General features: G+C 41.5%; 1 long non-coding RNA gene across 1 annotated transcript; it reads left to right on the plus strand.

Annotated features, from left to right (window-relative positions):
* Nucleotides 1–549: 549 nt before the first annotated feature.
* On the plus strand, nucleotides 550–16,527 carry LOC117881855. The gene is made up of 3 exons (XR_004646875.1): nucleotides 550–3,846; nucleotides 4,115–4,202; nucleotides 16,353–16,527. It is a non-coding gene; the product is annotated as an uncharacterized LOC117881855 (long non-coding RNA).
* Nucleotides 16,528–22,279: the final 5,752 nt, after the last annotated feature.

Here is a 22,279-nt window from a genome sequence, read left to right on the forward strand (position 1 = left end):
AATCTGTTTTTGTAGCTGCGGATTCAGTAGGGGAAGCTCATGTCCATTTTGTTGGAATAACACCTTCCCCCCCATATTGGTTATTTAAAAAAAGTAAACTGGGGCTGTGGTGTAACTTTTAAAAAACACGTTAGGAATCTCTACAATCTAGAATATATTCCTTAGCCGACAACAGCGTTTTAAAAGTGCCAATCTCATAAAAAAATAAGAGACACAGTGAGTAAATGGCAAAAATTGGTCTCTTAAAAATTATTTATTTTCTTTTTAGGGGACATTGCACTGACCCTTTTCTTCTTTCTGTGTGCAGAGAAAGACCCTACTCGTGCCAGTGGCCAGCTGAGGCAGCGGAGATACCTGAAAAGGCTGGCTGCTGCGAGGAGTTACATCTTACTTTAAGATATGCTCAATGGCTCCTGAGTGCCTGCGTAAAGTTGTATCATTATATTAATTGCAAATCTCTCGTTTTCAGACAATGAAATGTGTTCTACTGAGTAAACTGTATGTTGGCTGGGTGGGTGGCGAGGTGTGTGTGTGTGTGTGTGTGTGTGTGTGTGTGTGTGTGTGTGTTCAGGGAACAGTTAAAATGACAAATTCTTACAGACTGGTTTGATGGAAGCAAAAACCTACATAGAACTCCTACGCTTTTAACACAAAACAATTATTACAGTCAAGAAATTGGGCTTGAAGGCTAATACTCCATTTGTATTTCATACATTTGTGCCTTTTAAAAACAGTTTTGCATGACTACAGTCTAGAGGTTTGGGCCTCTAATGTGGGTTTACATATTTTCCAGGACATCACTTGAACTAATTAGTACAAATCAGAGGTCAGATCTGTGGGAGACTCTTTTGCGGTACAGCATTGCATTATATGGCATTTCTTTATTCTACTGTCCATGTATTCTGATTTTTTAAAAATATTTTCATTAAATAAATATTTTTGCAAGTAGGAGGAATTTAAATGAAATCCCTCTCCGTGAAATATGTATATTGCTAATTGACCAGTTTCTTCCTGGAAGATATTCCTGCTTTTTAGAATAATCAGCACATTTGTGCTTCCCATATGTAGCTCTCAAACCATTTTATGAATTCAGTAAGCATTATTATCCCCATTTTATTGATGGGGAAATGGAGACATATAGAGATTGTGCCTTGCCCAAGGTCATACAGAAGGAGAGTAGCAAAGTTGGGAATAGAATCCAGGTTTTCTGGATCCTAATATGGTATCTATCCACTGCACCATGTTGTTTTCTCAGGCAAATAAAAAGATTTCCTGTTTTATTATGGCCTTAAGTTTAGTGATGTTTAACATATCTATCATTTCCCCAGATACTCTTTGATTGTAACTGAGAACATTTTAGCCTGTTGCTTGTATTGATTTTTGGTGAGGAAATAGCACAGCCTGCTCCATTTCAAACTGAATTTCAAGGGCATAAAGATTGTTAGAATGGAGACGCTACTTAGCTCAACGAGCTTGTTCCCTTTATTTTTAGCTCAGCTAGGCATAGAAAGAGCCCAAAGGTTCCAGCCCTTATTTTCCATGTTCTGGATGGAATCCTGATTACTTCTGATGCTGGAGGAACGGGGAAGAAAAAAATAATGTGCTGTATAAACAATCAAGTAATGGGCTACGCTCATGCTAGTGATATCTGCGAACATGACAAGTACACTCTGCCACCCTAACTTGGCTTTATCCTGGCTCCTCACTACTGCACCACTTTCGGGGCAGCTCCATTATTGAGAGTGTGATTAAAGCTGAATACAGTGTTCCATTGTGGGTCTAAACAGTGCTTTCTAAAGCACCAGCCTCCTTTCTTTTGATTTGAAGTCTCCCCAGCTCCTGATGCATTTCAGTGTTTTCTGCCTTTTTTATTTTTAGATTTTTTTTTTTTAACTGCAGCCGTGTATTAGGCTGATGGCCCTCAGGAATTCTCCACAATCACTCTTACAGCTTCTTCCTTGTCAGCATGCTGCACAATTGTTCCATTTTAATCGGTGTCCCTTGGTTTGGTCAGTTGCTCCTAGGTGTGTTAATTTACATTTATCGACATTAATGTACATTTCCCATTCATTGGCCTAGTCACCTGATCGTTGTTCTATTGATGGTCATCATGGCGTCTGATCCAAAATACCCTGAAGTCAAGGGAAAGACTCCCACTGACTCCCTTGAGCTTTGGATCAGGCCACGAGGGTGAAATTCTCATCAATTGTGCAAAGGCTGAGTGAGAGGCTTTGTGTGGGTCCCCTATATATGGGCAGTGAAGGAAGGAAAGTTCACTCTTCCCAACCCACAAAGCATCCCCTAGCTATTCCTAGCTGCTATTATAGCTCACAGGAAGCAGTAAATGCCACAACCTGCTTTGTTTCCTCTCTACAAGGGTTTGGGCAGCAGCTGCGAGAGTTGCACTGATCTCTAGTTTGCCCACGTACCCCATACTCTGCAGCCATGGCACAAGTCTCCACCAAGCGCTAATACAGGTGCAGAGTCCCCCCGCTGCCTGTCCCTCACTCTGTGTAGCAGAACCATGCCAGTTCTACTGTGTTTCAGGCCTCTTGGGCTGTGAAAAGGGAGGCGAGGGTTCCCAATTAAAGCTACGGCTTGTTATGGCCAATGAACTCTGGAAAGAGAGCGAGGAGAAATGAATTATAAGCAGTTTCCACATTAGGTGAATTGCTCCTATCCCTTCAGAATTCCAGCCGCTTCCAGGGGAGGGTGAGCCGGCCAATTCTGTCCCACTCTGCGGCCCTGGGAAGCACCATCCTGTGACATTGGACCTACTGACGAGCTGTCTGGTAGGGTTGGATAAGTGGTAGCTTAATTGGTATAAGCCTAGTTCTTAGTTTTGTTTTTTTTATTTTTTTTTATATCCCACAGAGCATAAGACTTCTCAACACTGCACTCACTATATGGTTTAAAAAAACAAAACAAAAAAACCTGCCTTTTACCTGACCACCTACCAGCCAGCTCTTCGACCTGTGGAATCATTGATAGCTGTCACATGACAGAATGATGCATTTTGGGGTGTCAGAGTAGCTGATGGTGGCTTCCAGAAGTTGGGGGAGATATGAAAATAAAAATGGCATGTGTAAAATTTAATTGGGTACCTAATACTCGTTTGCTCCTGGTACTTTGGGGCACCCAGGACACACACTTATTTTTTTTTTCCATTGTGGTTGAAATGTTTGCAGGCTATGTTTCAAAAATGAATGTAAATGTCATCTGGACAATACTTTTTCCACTCTAAAGGCAGACAGTCTTTATCGTTCAACAGGAAGAGCAGCTCTAGGCTCGATTTCCATTAGCTGTGTTAGAGTTGGGATATGCTGAGTTTTTTAACTCTTGTGGTGACACTCAAGAAAACTTGGAAAGTGAAAGAGTACCAGAAAGATGGTAAGAAGAGCAACACTATTGTGGAATTCAAGATCCTGGAACTCCTCAGCAAATGGGGATTGGAGCAGGGCCAGGGTCCAGATATTGATCACACAGCAGACCGTGTTAACATAGGCAATATGGACAAAGAGAAAAATGTTCCACTGTAGCCATCCCTCTTGCCTCTAGTACTAATAAACCAGAGATGTAAATGTCTATAGAAGTAGGGTCTCAAATCCAGTGGCAGAAAATTATGGCTAATTTCTAGTCAAATGATATAATTTTGCCCAGTTTCCTTAGGAGCTTTGCAGAGGACAGAAATGTGAACTAAACAGTTTCCATTTTTTCTTTGCCTAAGGATGAAACTGTTCTCTATGGAATGTACCATAAGTCGTTCGAGAGCAAGCAAGAAATGAAATGGAGTTATGTCTTGCACACTGCACTCAGCAGAGATCCCCAAATGGAAAAAAAATAAGAGTAAAAAACCGAACCGAACTAGCTTGTAAGATTGACCCGTCTCCTATTACAAACACGCCATTTTGAATCATCTCAATACTGGGTCAGCTCCTGGCTCCGGTGGGACTACTCATGTTCTGTATATGCACAAGTGCTTTGCTGGGTCATGACAGAATGCTTAGCACCATGCAGAATTGAGGCCCAAACTTTCTTTTTTCTCTCGCCAGATTTCTAACCATTACTTTGAAGGATGGAACACTAACCTCTCCTCCATTTTCTATTTTTACAGACCTCTGAATTTCTTCAGTTCTCACACGGCATATTCTACCAGAAGTTCTGAAAACATTTATTAATTATACTCCGAGATACCCCTGGAGGTAGTACAATTCATATGTGAAAACTGCAGGTGGTTAATGTGGGTGGGGAAAGGAGGGCAAAAAAGGATTAAATATTTATGGACAAGGTGACAGAATTTGTGCAGTCATTGGCAGGGCTGGGAATAGCTAGAATCCAGGAGTTCAAACTCTCAATCCCTTGGTATAACAATTAGACCAAACTGTTCTGTTCTAATAAAGGGGAAGAAAAAGAATAGCGTTAGCAAGTAGATAATTAGAAGCGTGAATAGGTGATACTTCCTTTGAGTGATACCAAAAAATGTGTTGCTCCTTCCATGTGTGAAGGTCTTATTTAATCACCACTGTCTCTGGTTTCATCTGTGTATCCCAACTAAGGTGGAAAGTGAATGGAGGAGTGAGAGGTCTGATAGCTGCCATATCCATGAAATACAACTCATTTATTCACAGGAGTAGGCTCCTTGCAAAAGCTGTGCTAGTGAACAAAACAGGGGGATATATTTTTCTGCCAGATTTCAGGGATGCCAACTGATACTTATTAATAACTTGAAAAATTCCCTTCATCTTTGTGTGATTTAAAATGCGTACACTGTCGAGGCGTTAAAACTTATTTTTGAAATATTCTGCATATTATGGCTCCATCAGAAAATTTGTTTTCCATTTGGCCTGTAATGTCTGGTGTCATTGCATAGAATCCTGTATCACATCCAAGTGAGAAGGCCAGTTCCGCCTACTTATTTTTCATTGTCATTGTTTAAATGTAATAATTTTCTGCAGCCCAGTGCTGTTGTTTGTAACACTGAATGATATTTGAAAGATAACTCAGCCTGTTCTAGGCTCACATCCTGTTATATCCCTAGTGAATTAAGCAGTTTCACATCATCATGGTCAAATGAAATGTGAAACTAACATGATGTGCTGTATAAAAAAAAATCCAGGAGGAAAATCAAGACTCAGTTTAAAATAAAAAAGCCATTGTGATGCTTATATGTAAATAATGATCCCCAGCCAAGGCCTGCACCATGGGAGAAGACCAAACCTATGGGCCCAGGACTGAGGCTCTACACAGGATTTGGGATAAGGAAGGAATCTCTTCCTGGGGTCATGAGTGTCAGCAGAGTTTTTACTGCATCTTTCAGGGAAGAAATAGCCACTCTGTGTGTTTTGGGTGGGAGGGAATAATCTCCTAATTCTTAGTTCCACCCTCAACAATTTGATGCCCTATAGCTCCCTATAATGTCTTGGATAAGTACAAGGCAGTTGTGCTATAGTGGACTGAGCATGGGGCTGGGAAGCAGGAGTGGTAGGTTCTATTCCTATTTTCCAGTTCGCTCATTGCAATGTGTGATTTAGGACAAGCCACTGAAGTTCTCTGTACCTCAGTTACCCCATTTGATATAAAATGGGGATAATAAACAAATACCTTGCATTATATAAGATTTTTTTAATCCATAGAAGTAAGAGCACTTTATATTATATATTTTTTTATATTATGCAAGGTATTTGTTGCTAATTGAGTTTTTTTGTTTGTTTGTTTGTTTAATTGTAACAAATTCTTGGATGTTGGTAGGAATCTCATCAGTTTAAAGAAAAGGGACTTCTGTAAAAAGAATAAAGCAAATGGAAAATTTTTAATGAAAATTTTAAGACAGATTAAAAGGTGTCCAATAGAAATTTTAAAGTAGCCTACCCACAAATGTTATTGCTTTAGTACTGTTTAAAAAGAAAATGTTTTATGTATGAAAGCACTAGGGAATCCTTGGATTTTTGTGCTATATATGATCTGCCATTCAAATGAAAACAAGGGGAAAAATACATATTTCTTGACATTCATTATTCCTGCAAGAAAACTGAGCCAGTGGAAAGGTCTGCAAAAACTATTGCATAATATCAGTTATCTCATATAATATTGAAGAGATTAGAGAACAGAGGAAAAATGATTCCTTGCTGAAGGGTAAATAGACTCTTGGTCTGCCAAGAGAGTGCTTGAGCAGCTTTCTAGCCTTAGGAAATGACCCTTAATAGGTGAAATAACTTTTTTTTACTCCTTCTCGCATGATGGACTGCGCACTGTGTATGATCTATTGTATCAGTGATTAAACTGATGAGCTTGCTAATGCACCTGGAAGCAGCAAGACCTGGGCTAAGCGAGGGTGGGAATGTTCAGGTCAGTTTAGCAACATGGCTAGGCTTAGACAGCTATAAGGAGGCTCTGTTTACTAAGATGTGACTAATCTGGGGCAGGTGGTGATTTCTCTGTGTGGAAGAAAAAGCCTGCATACGTGATAGTTAAAACAAAACACCTGGTGTGTGCACCCCATCATGTCTGATCTGAGTGTGGATTTGAAATCTCAATAGAAGATAGGTTTTCTCTTGCCTTTCTAAAGGAGCTGCATAAACCAAGTAAAGTGACTAGTGCTTTGCACAGTAATCGGCAAGATGGAAAATAATCTCAGCCAATATGCAGGAGCTATTTAACTGGGACAAAGAGGAGCTGGTAGTTTGTAGCAATATTCTACACCAGAAGGTTCCTTTTCGATGTAAAAAATGGATTTCCCTCAGCTTTCTGAGAGCAGTCACCTTTCTCCCTTTGCTCAAGCCAGTTGGTCTTACAAAGGAAGCGGGTGTTGAATCAGCAGCAGTAAATTGATGGGAGTTTGCTGGTTCAGGATCAGGCCTAGAGACTGACAGGATAAGGATTCGATTTCTGTAACTATAAACAGATGGGAGCCCTCCTACCAGAACTTAATGACAAATAGTTGAAGACCATAGTTAATATTTCCCCCAGAGAACTGAATAGTTGTTGGCATAAGGCGGAGCTGGGTGACTTGCCTGGATTTTTGATGTAGTTAAAGGATGACTGGATGCTTAGGCAGGCCTATGTTCTGTATGGAAGTTCTACTATGAGACTTTGTGGTGAAGGTTGGAAGTTCCTTATTTATTTTGTTGTTGTCTCATGTGCCAATTATGTGTCTTTGGGGCACTGCACAAATATAAAAGGACCTAGTGGCCCAATGAGAGCAGTAGTTCTTAAGAAGAAGAATGAAAGCAAAAGAGCCGAAAGGAAAAGCAAATGAGGAAAGCAGGCAAAATAGTCAAGTGTGAGATGACCTGAATAGAAAGAACTTAGTCTGAGCCTCAAAGACAGTCACACAGGGACTCTGTTGAACACAGGCAATTCCATAGTTGGGACCCTGACCTGAAGAGGCTCTGCTCCCAGCCCTAACCTGACTGGCCTTAATTGCCCTGAAGGTACATAGCAAAAGACAAAGACATGTCTAAGGAGATAGTGATTGGTGACCGGTGTCTGATATTTCATGGTAGGGTCCCAGTATTACCAAGGTCAATGTCTGAATAAGTTATCAGTGACATAAATTCAGGCTTCCTGGAGACAGCTTTAACTTGCATATCTGTCTTGGAATAAAATTGTTCTGAATATTTCTGTACTTTGCTTGGTCAGGCAAGTGCCACCTATTCTCCCTCCTTGCTATTCTTCACCATTTTATCATAGGCAGCCCCCAGAAAGCTCCCCTGATATGCTGTCCCCCTGTTCTTTTGCATAGTGAGAAAACCTGCGACTATCTTTTTTTTTTTTTTTTTTTTTTTTTTTTTTTTACATGACACAGATCCATCGGGCAAGTTTTCCATTACTTATAGCACAGTTACTTAAAGCACAATCTCCTGCAAAACTTGAATTTTTTGTTTCTGACCTGGGTATGTGCTCGGTTGAAATGCTCAAAACATATTACTCTCATTTAAATAATTGCACATTAAAAACAGGAAAATACTCCATGTTCAGCTCACCCAGAAATAGGTGTTTTAAGTTGCCTGTGTCAGGATTGGTAGCTGAATGCACAGAAACATGTCTGTGAAGTAATATGGTATAGCAAATGGGGAGAAAAACAACACTGAGTTAAGTAGATTTTAAAGAGCTAGAAATGGTAATTTATCACTGAAAAAAGTCTAATATGTTACCATTACTATTTTGATTAAGGAAATGACCTCAGTTGTCAAACTGGATAATTCCTGTAGTAAGATTTTTTTCTCCTTTATTCTTAGGTTAGCTGAATGTCTGTCTGTCTGTGTCTCTCTCTCTCACTCACTCACTCCCCACCTTCCCCACCCAACACTAGCATTTTTAATGCTCTTAATTGGTTTGTTTTTTCCCCACATAAGCAAGTGAATGGAAGAATTACTGCTTAGAACAGGGTATGAACATAAGTCTAAATATCATGCATGGTCTGCATCAAATAAAAAAAAAAGTGGCTAACGAAAGGAGTGTACAATCTTCGGTTTCTAATTTCACACAGGCTTGATGTTGCTGTAAGCTTCTCCCTGGAATGCAATGAATGAATATTAGTAATGAGAAGTGGAAATAATTTGTGGTTGAATGGCGCGTCTCCCCTCAGAGTGACAGGATGCATAGCCGAGACTCTATTTTACAGCAAATTATTTTGAAAGTGATTAGTACAAATGTATGAAAATAGAAGAATGGATTTCTTTTTAAAGAATCTTCCGCCGCGCACCCCCCCCCAGCTAAAACTGCAGGTGATGTGAGGTAATGTGCAGCACATTTGAGGTAGGTGATTCATAGGAAAGCTGTTCATTCTAGTAGAAGAGGTGTAACTTCAATTAACCACAGTGGAGGAACACAGGGGTACATTAGGCCCTAAGTGGAGACTCTTCAGAAAGCTAAGAGTTGGCTTAAAACAAAAATTCTGAGGTCTTCTGCATCCCAGCTACTCCTGTTTATACCCGAACTGGTACTTCAGACTCGACTACTGTAACCTCCTCTTTTCTGGCCATCCTGACATGTCTATCTCTTCCTTCCAGTCCATCCAAAATAGAAAGGCAGAAATGATCTTCCTTGCCCATTGTAATGACCATGTCACTCCTTTTTGTGCCCTCTCCCTTTGCCTATCGTATTATGTTCAAATCTCTTACCCTTTCTTTCAAAGGACCGATAATCCCACCCCAGCCTGTATCCATGATCTCTTTACTTACCATCTGCTTTTGCCCTCTTGCCTTTATAGTCCTGTTTCTGCCTTCCCATTTTCACTCTTCCTTTAACTCAGCCTCATCTAATCCCTGTCTATGAGTCCCCCAGCACTCTTCTGATTCAAATCCCTCCTAAAAATCAGTGTTGAGAGGCTCAGAAATGCCAAAAAAAAAAAGAGAGAGAGAGAGAGAAAAAGAAAAGACAATTGAAGAATAGACTGGGAGGCCCAGGGGAGAGTATATCTGTATGTCAGATCGTATGCCCTTAGGGGCAGGGGCTGTATATGTTTCTTTGGGTAGAAAATGCTTGATTGTTGAATGCCGCTATACTACATGAGTGCAGGGTGTGATGGGGGAAGGTCTCCCAGAGACTGATCCTAGCAACTGTACAGCCTGTTGCAATATCACAGCTAGAGGAGCTCTCCCTTAGCTCAAGTTGTGTAGGCTTGTGTTTTGGATACTGAGGCTCAGTCTCCATTGACGACTACAATGTTTGCTTGTGGATGTGATTCATTACACATCTCCATAAGCCTGTGTGCAAGGGCAGATGTGGTGAGCTAATGTCCTGAGAACTCAACCAAGAGGGGCAGGGGAAGTTCTGATTCAAACAGGGAGTGACTCGCCAGGTAACCCTCTAGTGTGGATGTAGCCCTAGAAGGCCAAGACATGATCGCTGCAATGCCTGCAATCATTTTGCTTCTGGAAGAAGAAGCTGAAGAGAGTGGCTCCTAGCACAGTCGTCCAGCCCTCCCCCCACATGGCATGCCACCTGAAAAAGGTAGAGCTGCTGTTTTTGCCAGCTCCACACTGCTGCTGCTACTGTGCCAACTTTTGATGATAAGGTTGGACTCTGTTTTGCTGTTGTTTTTCTAGTGGCATAATAGGATTGGATAGTGTTACCTCTTGTGAAATATATACACCTCCATGTTAGAAAAGTGTATTTGTTTCAACTTTGTGCTCCCTAAAATACCTATAAAAAATGCGCGAGGAGTTTAAAGAAAATAGCACTTGCATCAGTGCTGTCTCTTTAAGCAAAGTGCCTTTTTTTCTTCTCTGAGCTGGCAGAGATACTTTGTCAAGACGTCTTATTTATGGATTTTAGTAATCAGGAGAGGGGATCATCATTCTTCCTAATTTAACCAATTGAGAAAAAGATGTCCTGCCAGCTCAGGAATGGATATTGTTTGGCATGAATTCCACAGGCATGAATTCAGGCACTGCAGCGTCTCTGGAGGAGACTTGAGTGGTAAACTCTTCTGCACAGTCCCAGTGCAAAAAGAACAGAGTCAAAATTCATTTAATATAATCTTTGAATACCTGATTTGTTCTTAAGTCTCCTGAATCTTTTAGCAGCACATACAGACCCTGGTCCTCTGCTTTGCATCACACCATGACCAGAAAGTGGCCCTAAAAACAGTTTAGCTGGCCACGGAGGATTACTTCAGCGTGGCGGGGCGGACTCATTGGTGGCGTAGTGCTGGTATTACAGCTCCTATACCACCACCCCTCTTTGGAGCTGGTGTAAAGGGAAGGTCAATGGAAACAAAAGATGTCAGTAGCTTCCCCATGCCTTCCGCATGCTCCAGTGCCGTATCAGCCCCCATTGTTAGCTAGCATAAGTTACAGCAGCATGTGGACTGTTGTAAATTACACCACGGGGAGTGGCCCAACACAGAGTGGGATCAGGATGAGAGCAACACACAGGCTGCCTTTGCACCTTCAGTTGCCTTCTGAGCTGTGCTGTGCACTCCTTGGCCATACCCAAAGTTCTATGCCATAATCCTTAATACGGATATTTTTTGCATCCAGTTTTACAGTGTCCAATAGCTGAAGGCTCATGCTTTACAAAACTTAAGGAAGCCTCCCAACCCCCATGGGATTCTGGGATTCTTATTCTAATTTTAGAGAGGCCCAAACTGAGACACAGAGAGCAACTGACTTGGTCAAGGTGACAGAGAATCCGTGGCAGAGTTTGGGGAAAGTCATGCCGCCTACTCGCCTAGTTTACCCATTGGGCTACTCTGCCTTGCTCACCTCCCAAGCAGTTGAGGATTTTAAAACTGGTTGGGAAGCTGACCACTCTGGGCTGTTTCGATCCATAGTGTTTGTCCTATTTGTTAATATTTCTTAAACCAAAACACAGGTTTAAAACAGACTGAGCCAGATCCCTAAAGCAAGGAAGTTATGCGTTCAGGAGAGCATGGCAACCTGCAACGCGTCTTCTGTTCTTCTGTCTTTTAGATTGTGGGGACTGTCTCTCCTTGTGCTTGAAAAGCATTCAGCACAAGGGAGTTGACTGGGGTGCTTGGATGCTACTGTAATGTATTGTATATGAGCTCCAACCCATCACAATTAGTCTCCATTCTTTCTGAAATGCCTTTCTGCATTGCCTAGCTATCCTCTCATAGAGGTGAAAGACATGGTGGGGGCTCATTGGCAGGGCAGAATGGAGTGAATGCTGCTGCTACCCATGCTGTACCTAGCCTGAATAGAGGACTGAGTAGACTCCAGAGCTGTTAGCTGGCACCTTTCACCAGCACAGAAGTCACTGGCAAAAGAATGACCTGATTACTGAGCCATATAGATTACTGCTTCAATTGGCTCTCTGTCTGTGTGGTCAATGTGCAAAGTTTCTTCAGAGCTCCCTCATTTTGAAAATTCTTAGTGATGAAGGGTAAAAACATCATGAGGAAGAATGACTGCATCTTGAAACAATTCTTTAGCTGAACCAACATTAGCATTCCTTCTTCTGTTGTCTTGCCTGGCCTACCGTTTGTTATGTTTGTGACTGAATGCCTTTGAACTTGGAGTTTTAGCTAAGTTTTGCTATTAGTTAAGTGGGAAGGATTAAATCATAACTTTTAACAGGTGAAATGAATTAATAATATTTACCATGTCTCTCTAACGCTGTGTGTCTGATATGGTACCACCTACCAGGCAGCTTAGACAACATACCCCAGTTCAAAACAGGTGAAAGGAGGGTTTAAACAATTTTTCTATTTTGGTAAATAAGGGTTGGTTTATTTTTAAAGTTGCTAGCACAGCTGAACAAGGAGAAAAGTAATGACTCTGATTTCATGGGAAGGAAGTCAGGCAAGTTCTAACCTTGCTGGGTGATGCTCTTTGATGACTTTCGTGTATAGTATACAGAGAATCAATGAGGACAATGCAGAGCTATACAAAGAGATAACACTTAATTATATTGACTTAAATAAGCACAGACAGTATTGTGGGAGGATTTGATCAGTCACTTTTGTGACTTTTGAAGGTATAATTTTTTTTACTAGCAACTTTACACTTTGTGTGTGTGAGAGAAGAGGGATGCTATGAATATTTATAACAAATCACTTCTACCAGAGGACACATTAAGTCTTGCAGCATAACAAAACTGAATTACCATGAAATAAACTTTCTTAATTAAACCAATTAAATTTCTTCCCAGTATGTAATTTAGAAACTCTGATAAACCCTGGTTGAAAAGGTTTGTTTTAGCCTTAAGCTGGCCTAAGAAAGACTGAACATCTGGCCTGTATATGAAAGGCCTGTTTAGGCCTTAGGCAGTCTGCAAACCATTAGCTGCTGTCCATGGTTCTGAATACTTTGTGTGGCCCTGGGGTTTTGCTAAAGGACAGTGGTATCGTTAGGGCACAATCATGTTTATGGAATAAGCTGTATCTGCAATAAGTGAACCCTCAGACTTGTAGCATAGGACATATTACTACATCAGAAATATGTGTTCATATTTTACTAACTTTGCCAAAATTAGTGTAGATTTTTTTCCCTTTTAGACTTTAACATTGATATGGTAATGTAAAATGACTTATTTTTTAAAAAAAATCCTTTGTTTGGAGTTTTCAGAATTTGCCCAGATATCAACAGTCAGAAGAGGCATCCTTCACTCTTCTAAAGATAACTTTTTTGAAAGCATGGTAATCTGGAAATTCAGTGCTGGCGGTATCCTTCCATTTCATATCCTTCCTTTCATTGATACAGGAACTACCTGTAAAGAATTGAAAAGGGATAGTCATCAAAAAGGTAGAATGCATATTTAGTTTGGTTAAAGAAGGAATAATTAAAAATAATTGGATGAACCTGTGTGAAGGCTGGACATCAAAGTACTTTATGGGCCAAGTTCTATTCCATGATTCACCTCCTACCTGAAATCTCAGGAGCTGCAAAGGTTGCCTAAGATCAGTGGTCATGGAGGAAAACATGGATTCTGAGAGAGAGGACTCCCTTCAATGTCACTCATACTCTGGGGCATACTGTGCTTTTGCAGCTGTCCAGCCCTTCCCAGATTGTGAGGAGGGGTATTCATGTCTCCATCTCCCACTTGCCACATATGATAGTGGACATGTTGCAGAATGATGTCTGGGCAGGCAGTTCCTTCCCTATTCTATGCCCCAGCAGGTATGGAGAGGTGACTGACAGACATGTAGTCTCCTGTTCACATCTGGTTGTCATTCAAGGTCTTGGTAACTACATATGTAGCCCATAACCAGATCCTAGATCATTAGCGCCTCTCGTCCTGTACCCTGCCATAGCAGTTAAAATCAGCTAGGAGACCCTTGAAATCAGTTCCCTCAGGGCCAGTGGAGGGCCTCTGCCTTTGGGCACTTAGCTGGAGCACAAGTCCAGCAACCTTTATGGCACAACTAGGCATATTTACTCAGTTCAGCTTTTGCTTAACTCTGGTTCCTCCTTTGTATCATAGTTTTATGTAATTAATGTACTTCAGCTCCTTAAATATGCCTTGAGCTGATATGGTTCTAGGCATTTAAGCAAATAATCACAATCAGCACGAAAATTAACAAAGGAAAAAGGAGTCCAGACTGCTACATGGTATCTTTATTACTGGTAATTAATACCAAGGAGCAAATATCAGGGGCTCTTTTTTTTTTAACCCCCCCAGTAAGGCATTTGGAGGAAAGCTAAACTATCATTTCTTATCTGACATTTTCATGCTTGTTTAGGAACAGCTTTTGGTGAAGAGGTTGAGAGAGAGGAAATTTTAAGGCACATCCAGGGACACTTGAAAAATATGCTGTCAGCTAAGATTGAAACATAACAATGCGGCAACCAGTAGCCTGCTGCCTTAGGAGGACACTGAATGCCTCCACTGAGAAGATACAGCTCCTCAGAAATGAAGGATTCATACATGGAAAATGCAGCGTACACAAATTTACTCTGAAAATCACATACGTGTGCACAAAAACCCTGGCTGGATAGTTAAAAGAAACCGCTTTTTAGAGCAGGCCAGGCCCTGGCTCATTACGATAGAACAGTGCTGAAAAAGTCTGTCAGCAGACCAAAAGGAGCCAATTGTACAAGAGTCTGGTTAATCAGGAGACAAAAGGGACAGGGGTCATTCTCAGTAAAACGGAGGGTTGTCTACACTGCACTGCAGGGCGGACTACAAGGAGTGTGAACTGCAGCTGGCACGCTAACTGCCCTATGTGGATGCTGCTGGTGTGAACTAAACAGTGCCCAGTTCATGTTAGTGTAGTCCTGTTTGAAAGAAGACTACGTTAATGCAAACTGTGTACCTTTTTAGTTCACGCCAGCTGCCCACATGGGACGGTTAGCGTGCAATTCTTTGGTGCCCTGTGCCATTCCGTCCTGTAGACAAAGCCTGAGTATAGTGATGTGGGACTCACCCCTGCGTCGCCTCCTGCTGATCCGGTATGGGAATTAGCTCTCCAGCCTTGGAGCGCCCTCTGCAGGCCAATGTCCTGCTGTCACTGGCCCTGTGTCCCTCCCAGACCCTGGTGCCTCTCTCCCTTGGGTGCTGCCCCCTGGCAGTACCCCCACTCTCTGGGCTCCCCTCCCAGGGGAATCCCTACCCTCTATCCCCACCTTGCCTCAGTGTTCACTGCCAGTCCTCATCTAATCCCACACTCTGGGGCAGACCGCAGGCCATATCACTCATCGTCGGCAAGAGGGGTTTGAATCTGCTGCTTCCATCTACCCCCCGGGCTGCCCCTCTGAACCCCAGTACCTTTTCAGGCCTTGTGCTAGGCCTACAGCCTGGGGGTTTTCCAGGCGGGAGCTCCCCGGCTCCCTTGCCCTATTCCCTAGCACTGCTCTACTCCAGCACCTTACTCAAATGCCAGGCCTTTCTCTCTCTGCGCCTAGAGAGAGTGACTGCCTGTGCTCCCAGCCCACAGCCTCTTTATAGGGCCAGCTGCGGCCTGATTGGGGCATGGCCCAGCTGTGGCTACTTCCCCAATCAGCCCATGTTTTCCCCTACCACAGCCCTCTCCCAGGGCTGTTTTAAGCCCTTCAGGGCAGGAGCGGGTGGCCACCCCGCTACACTGAGATATAGGCAATATGGAACTGGTGTAAGTTTTACAAATTTACCTTTCAGTCTTACAAACATGTAGCTATTTGGATACTAAGTGGCTGACGTTGAAGCAATTGTTAGAGGATTTAGACATATCTTCCATTAATTTCAGTTTCAATCCCTTAGACTGCTTAGAAAAAATAACTCACCAAGGGAAAACATTCTCATTGCTCATGCAAACAAAAATTATTAATGACACCCCATTTTTAGATAAAATCATAAGTAAAATGTTAGGTTAAAAACAGTCAAGCTTAGCAGATGTCTGATGTTTTGTGTTGCCTAAGAGGGACTATCATTTTTTTTTTTATATGGAGATACACCTATCTCATAGAACTGGAAGGGACCCCGAAAGCACAATCGTGTGCATGATGTAACCTGACATCCCTGGATATGAAAAAGATTTTTCTTTCATCAGCTTAGTCTTTTTCCCCAAAACAGTTTAGTTTTTTCCTTCCATCGTAAACAAGGACCACTTAAAGAAAATAAAAAAAAAATTAAAAGGAAGACCCAATCATATTTTAAGGCAATAGGAAGTGAATGTGGGTCTAACCATTCAGTAGTTTACATTTTAGCTTTCTGTACAGTTTTGTGAAAATGGTCTGCATTCGGCTATTCCTGCTGCAAGATTGCCCTCTTTAAACTTTGTGAAAGAAAAACATTTTTCATGGTAATGCATCATCCAATAGGCACTTTGTTCCACTGACCAAGCCATTTATAAGACAAGCCCCCTGGATCACAAACTAATGATATTGTAAATGGAACATCTGCTATTGGTTATGACAGCTCCTTGTAGCCTTTTGAGAGCCAACTCAGATCTCTCTTCCCTGCCTTAGGGTGTTGCTTTGAAACACCTTTGAGAGTTGGTGAAGAAGGTGCCATATGAACAGACATTCTGGAATGAAAAGAGGAGGAGGACATCTGAAATTCTGACACAGGAGGAGGAGGACCACAGTTATGATGGTAGAGATCTTGAAGAGCATGATGGGGATGAAGACAGGGCCAAAAAGACACAAGGTAACAGGTGATGTATTGAATCAATGGAAATTAGAATACACATATTTTCTCGCCTATTACAGAGGCTAAGTTCTCCTATTAACTCTCTATTTCTAACCCTTCCACTTGTCCTGCTGACTCCAGCCCCTCCTGTCGCATAAAGTGCTTTGTTCTGTCACTCCTTCGCATCCAGTCCTCCTTTAATCAAATCACTCTCCTCTAGTTCCCTTCACTTACTATCCCGGTGTGCGCCAGTCTCCTCCATCATCGAGAAATCTACCACTCACCTCACCTTCTTCCCCAGCTGCTGTCCCATCTCCATTACAGTCTTATTTGGCCCCCTATACCATAGAATCTGAGCACATCACAATCTTTAATGTTTTCATCCTCACAACACTCCTGGGAAGTAGGGAAGTGCTACTGTCTCAGTTTTACAGTGGGGGAATTTGAAGTGCACAGAGACTAAGTAACTTGTCCGAGGTCACGCAGGAAGTCTGTAGCAGAACAGGGAACTGAACCCAGGTTTCCTGAGTTTGACTCAAAGTTACAAATAATGTTGATCCCCCTGCCCCAAAAAAGCCTGTGTTTTTTTGGTGAATTTATTATTTGCCCAGCTCTAATTTCAACCAAGATGATGGAACAAGTTCTGTTCTAATACAATATTAATATTAGTATGGCTATGTACGTTTGTGGTTTTTTTTTTGTACCCTCTCATTTGGTCCCACAAACATCTGTGGGTAACAAAATGATGCTAAAACATTATGTGGAAGTTCTTTTTATTTTTTTACCTAAAAGTCTAAACTTGTATTTGGTGAGACAATGAGTAGCAGCTATGTATTAGCTTTGATTCCTGTGGGGGGATCCACCTTTGTCCTTCTGCCAGAGGAGACCGACTCAGTGGAGACTGACTTCATTTTTTTGGCTTGTGGTAGTTCAGTATCTGTAAGTGCACAGGAAGGAACCATCAGTGACAAATAGCTTTAATAGCTATGGCTAAGTCACCATTTTAATGGAATTTTATGACAAATTTGAAAGTAAAACAGAATGTTTGCTGCTGCCATAAATCTTTAATGAATGTTCCATGTTTTTGTCATGTGTCAAAGATAGTCAAATAGTAGTCTTCTCTTTTTTGCTAATGGAGGGGTTGGTCCTGTATCCTTGCTGCAGGCAGGGGGCAAGAATAAGTGCAAAGTGGAACCACTTTCTGAAGTGTGGATACATGAGTTCAAATCTCGTCACAAGTGAAGCTACGGCGCTGAATCAGTGTTTGTTTAAATGGCTGTACCAGCTCAAACTCTCTTGAAAAGCAGCGTTGCCAGTCAGGATTGACACCAAGTGGGAAAGCGTCCACAGCACCTACCCATGCTATGCCTGGCTCTATCTAGTGCTATTGGTCCTTCTCCTATGCTAGCAGCAAATTCACACATGCAAGTTGAATAAAAAAAATTAAGAAGGCCATTTGGTCACAGGTATGGACTAGTGACTGAGTAAAAATTTCAAAAGTGCCTATGTTCCATTGAAAATCCGTGGGATGCAGGCTCCTAAGTGACTCAGGCATTTTGAAAAATGTACCCTACTTATTTATTTAAATGTCTGTGTTGTGGCCTTTGGAAACCACTCTTGAGTCTGCTTTTCCCCTCCCTTACAATGTTTCATGCTGTAAACAAATTTGATCATATTTTTTGGTTCTCAGGGAGTTCTGTCAGAGTGCGTATATGTGGTGTGATACAATTGTAACAGTTTCTCTGATGATCTTACATGATGCCAGTGGGCATGCTCTATTAGATCATGGTACAGAGTCTGAGCCACAGACCTCGTATACAGTCAGTGGGAAAACTGTTATTTTTGAGGTACTTATGCAGACAGAATATAGACTAGGTTCATCTATAATACAGACTTGCTATATGCACACATTCCTCCTACCTCATAGACTCATAGATTTTAAGGTCAGAAGGGACCATTATGATCATCTAGTCTGACCTCCTGCACAATGCAGACCAACGAATCTCACTCACCCACTCCTGTATCAAACCTGTGCCTGAGTCATTGAAGCCCTCAAATCGTGGTTTAAAGACTTCAAGGTGCAGAGAATCTTCCAGCAAGTGACCCGTGCCCCATGCTGCAGAGGAAGGCGAACCCCGCCCCCAGGGCTTCTGCCTATCTGCCCTGGAGGAAAATTCCTTCCCAACCCCAAATATGGCGATCAGCTAAGCCCTGAGCATGTGGGCAAGACTCACCAGCCAGACACCCAGGAAAGAATTCTCTGTAGTAACTCAGATCCCACCCCATCTAACATCCCATCACAAGCCATTGGGCATATTTACCGCTAGTAGTCAAAGATGAATTAATTGCCAAAATTAGGCTATCCCATTGTACCATCCCCTCCATAAGCTTATCAAGCTTAGTCTTGGAGCCAGATATGTCTTTTGCCCCCACTACTCCCCTTGGAAGGCTGTTCCAGAACTTCAGTCATCTGATAGTTAGAAACTTTCATCTAATTTCAAGTCTAAACTTCCTGATAGCCAGTTTATATACCTGTTCACTCCAGTTTGCAGTTTTGGCCAGTTCTCTTTCCCTTCTGTCAGTCATCACTGCCCTGGCCTGTTCGTTCACTTATGCTATCGATGGGGGGAGGGGGAGGGTAACTAATCACTGGAACAACTTACCTAGAGATGTGGTGGATTCTCCATTGCGTTTGCTGTTTAAAGCAAAACTGGATAGCTTTTTAAGAGTGATGCTTTGCTCCAACCACAACAATAATACCTAGCACTTTACATCCAAGAAAGCTTTAAGGAGGAGGTAAGAATCACTACCCACAAATGATTGGACCCAATGCAGGAATGACTGAGTGAGTCTCTGGTCTGTGTGAGGCAGGAATTTAGACTTGATGATCACTGAGGTCCTTTTCAGTCTTAAAATCATGAATCTAATTGCTCTCTCTGACAGACACCGTCGCTTCTGCTCTTCAAATCAGGTCTTAAAACCTTTGTGATTTCGTTAATTTGTGGTTGATTCTCACCTTTTCCTTTCTCCACTGCTGAAGTCTTTGTTTTTACGTTCACCTTAACCAGTCTGCAAGACGTCTGAATTTCATTGCAATAGCAATTATAAACATTCAACTCTGCCATAGTACCTCATTTCTCCCATTTATGCTTGTACAAAGGTTTGGGTATAAATTCTTCAGTTCTTGGCCATTGCTCCAGCCTCACAGAGCCTGCATATATGGGATTTATACAGAGGAGATGAATTTCACCAGCTTTGCTGGTTATTTTTTTTTTTTTTTTTGGGTATTCTGTATCTATTTGCAAGAATTATTCCAGAACAATTAAACAGTTGTGACTAATTTTTTGAAAAACTGATAATTTCGCCCCCTTAATGTACTGTGTTTTTAAGACTGAATTAAATCAATACATTAGATATAGGGAAAATAGCCTAAGTATATCTTGTACAGCTGAGATGCTTTAGCTCGGTTGCAAATTTTTTTTTAAAGTAAATCAAGGACCAAATCTTGATCTCACTTATGCCACTAAAAATCCGGAGTAAATCCACTGCAGTCAGCTGAGTTATTCCAGATTTATCGAAGTGTAACTGAGAACAGAATCTGGCACCTGGTAATTTGCTGTAATATGAAGAGAAACAGATTTCATTGTAGCATGTCAAAATACTGCAAAGGAAATACAGAGAAATAATTTGCAAATGCACATAATGTGTTTACTTGGGTTTTGTGGGGAAGTGGGGGTGAGGAAGATTCTGCATTTATCTTTCAAATTAAAAAAGTAATACCATAAACGTGCTGGCTGGCTTATGGTTATAACATTCACACACCTTAATCTTTCCTTCTAAAATGAAAAATAAAGTTATCACCCTGGCTTTTCACTAGTCAATGTTTTTGCCTTTATTCATCAGTGCGCTAATGGTTTCATAAAATTCAAATCCTCCTTGCAATTTAACAGTGATGTGAACGGATAAAAAAAAGAAAGAAATGATGAAATCTCCGGCCTTTAATTTTTCCATATGAAAGGTGAGCAGATTTTAAATGTAAAAGGAAATTATGTTTTAAATACATTAAAAAAAAATAAAACAAAGCAGCTTTTGAAATTACATCAGCCTCAGTTTGTTTATATGAGCATGAAAGGGAAGGGAGTGAAATTGTTCTCCTATGGGACTGTAAATGGCACCTCCTGCTGTGGTATCAAATGTAACATTTGCAACCTGCTGTGCCTCTCTGGTGCTGAATGTAGGGGGTGGCGCCTGACTTCCTGGCGCCAGAGATCCAACTAAGGTGTCTTAATAGATGCAGATGTAGAGATGAGGATTGCTTACTTAACCTTGCTTATAACACAGTTCCACTGGGGACAGCCAGCCGATTCCCCCAACCTGACCCTAGAGAGTGGGGGAGGCTCCAGAAGTAGTTTATGGCTTTAATAATTTACATACCCTCAGTTAATCTCTCTTACAAACTGCCAATTAGTAGGGGAATATTCATAGTGCCTTGACTTTTTTTTTTAATACTGATCAATTAGTGGAAAAGTAATGATGTCATAGAATAGCAGGTGTGAATATTAATCTTTGTTCCCTCTTAAAAAAAAATCAGTGTTGTAAACATCTCTCACTAAAAGGCAATGCAGACTGGAGAGTGTTTTCAGAGATTGGCATGACTCTCTAAAAGCTTTTAGCCAAATGTCTGATATTGATTTTACTTATTAAGGGCCATATTCCGCAAACTTGCGAGCAAGTAGCTTTAAACACGCAAGTTGAATTACGGGGGATTGCACAGGTAAGTCAGTTTATTTACAGTGTGTAAGACACTGCAGGATTGGGGCCCTTAATGATATGGGAAAAAGGAGCAGTTTAAAAATGTTTGTTCTTTAGCACCTGCATGATGCAGCAGCTACTGTAAGAGCACCATTAGCTACTTAACGTACCAGCTAATAACTGTCAGAATTTCAGGAATACAGCTGTTTACTGGACATCCTGGTACATGCGGGTTAATGATACCACATGGCTTAAACAGTCTGTTGGAAGACTGAAGGCAGCTTTGCTAGTGACCAGAGTTTAAGAAGCACTGTCATAAGGCCTTAGACAGAAGGATGACATATGAAGACAGGAGCTGTCTTACTTCACAAATATAAGGACAGAGAAACTAGTATACCACATTAGATAGTATCTTTGTTTTTTGTTCTTTTCACTTACAACCCCAATGAAGCTGCACTTGCGGTGGTGTTTAATAACTGTGTTTCTAACTTCCAAATACGGTTTAAAAACTGGGACATCCGGCATGATCCTGAGCCCATTAAACTAGACAGCTGGCAGTATGTGCAGAGCACCCTCACAGATTTCCCAGGATAACTACCGCAAAAAAGGGATGGTTCTGGGAAAACACAGACCGAGGTGGCAACCTTATGTCAAAATAACCCTCAGTTTAAATATATCCCCCTAAATGAAAAGAGAGAATCTGGATGAAATGCAATGTAGATGGAGCTACTATAAGTTGGGTGCATAACTGGTTGGAAAACAGTTCCCAGAGAGTAATCATCAGTGGTTCACATTCATGCTGGAAGGGCATAATGAGTGGGGTCCTGCAGGGATCAGTTCTAGGTCTGGTTCTGTTCAATATCTTCATCAATGATTTATATAATGGCATAGAGAGTACACTTACAAACTTTGCGGACGATACCAAGATGGGAGGGGTTGCAAGTGCTTTGGAGGATAGGATTATAATTGAAAATGATCTTGACAAACTGGAAAATTGGTTTGAAGTAAATAG

This window comes from Trachemys scripta, chromosome 8 (assembly GCF_013100865.1).
Source record: "Trachemys scripta elegans isolate TJP31775 chromosome 8, CAS_Tse_1.0, whole genome shotgun sequence".
Classification (NCBI taxonomy): Eukaryota; Metazoa; Chordata; order Testudines; family Emydidae; genus Trachemys; species Trachemys scripta.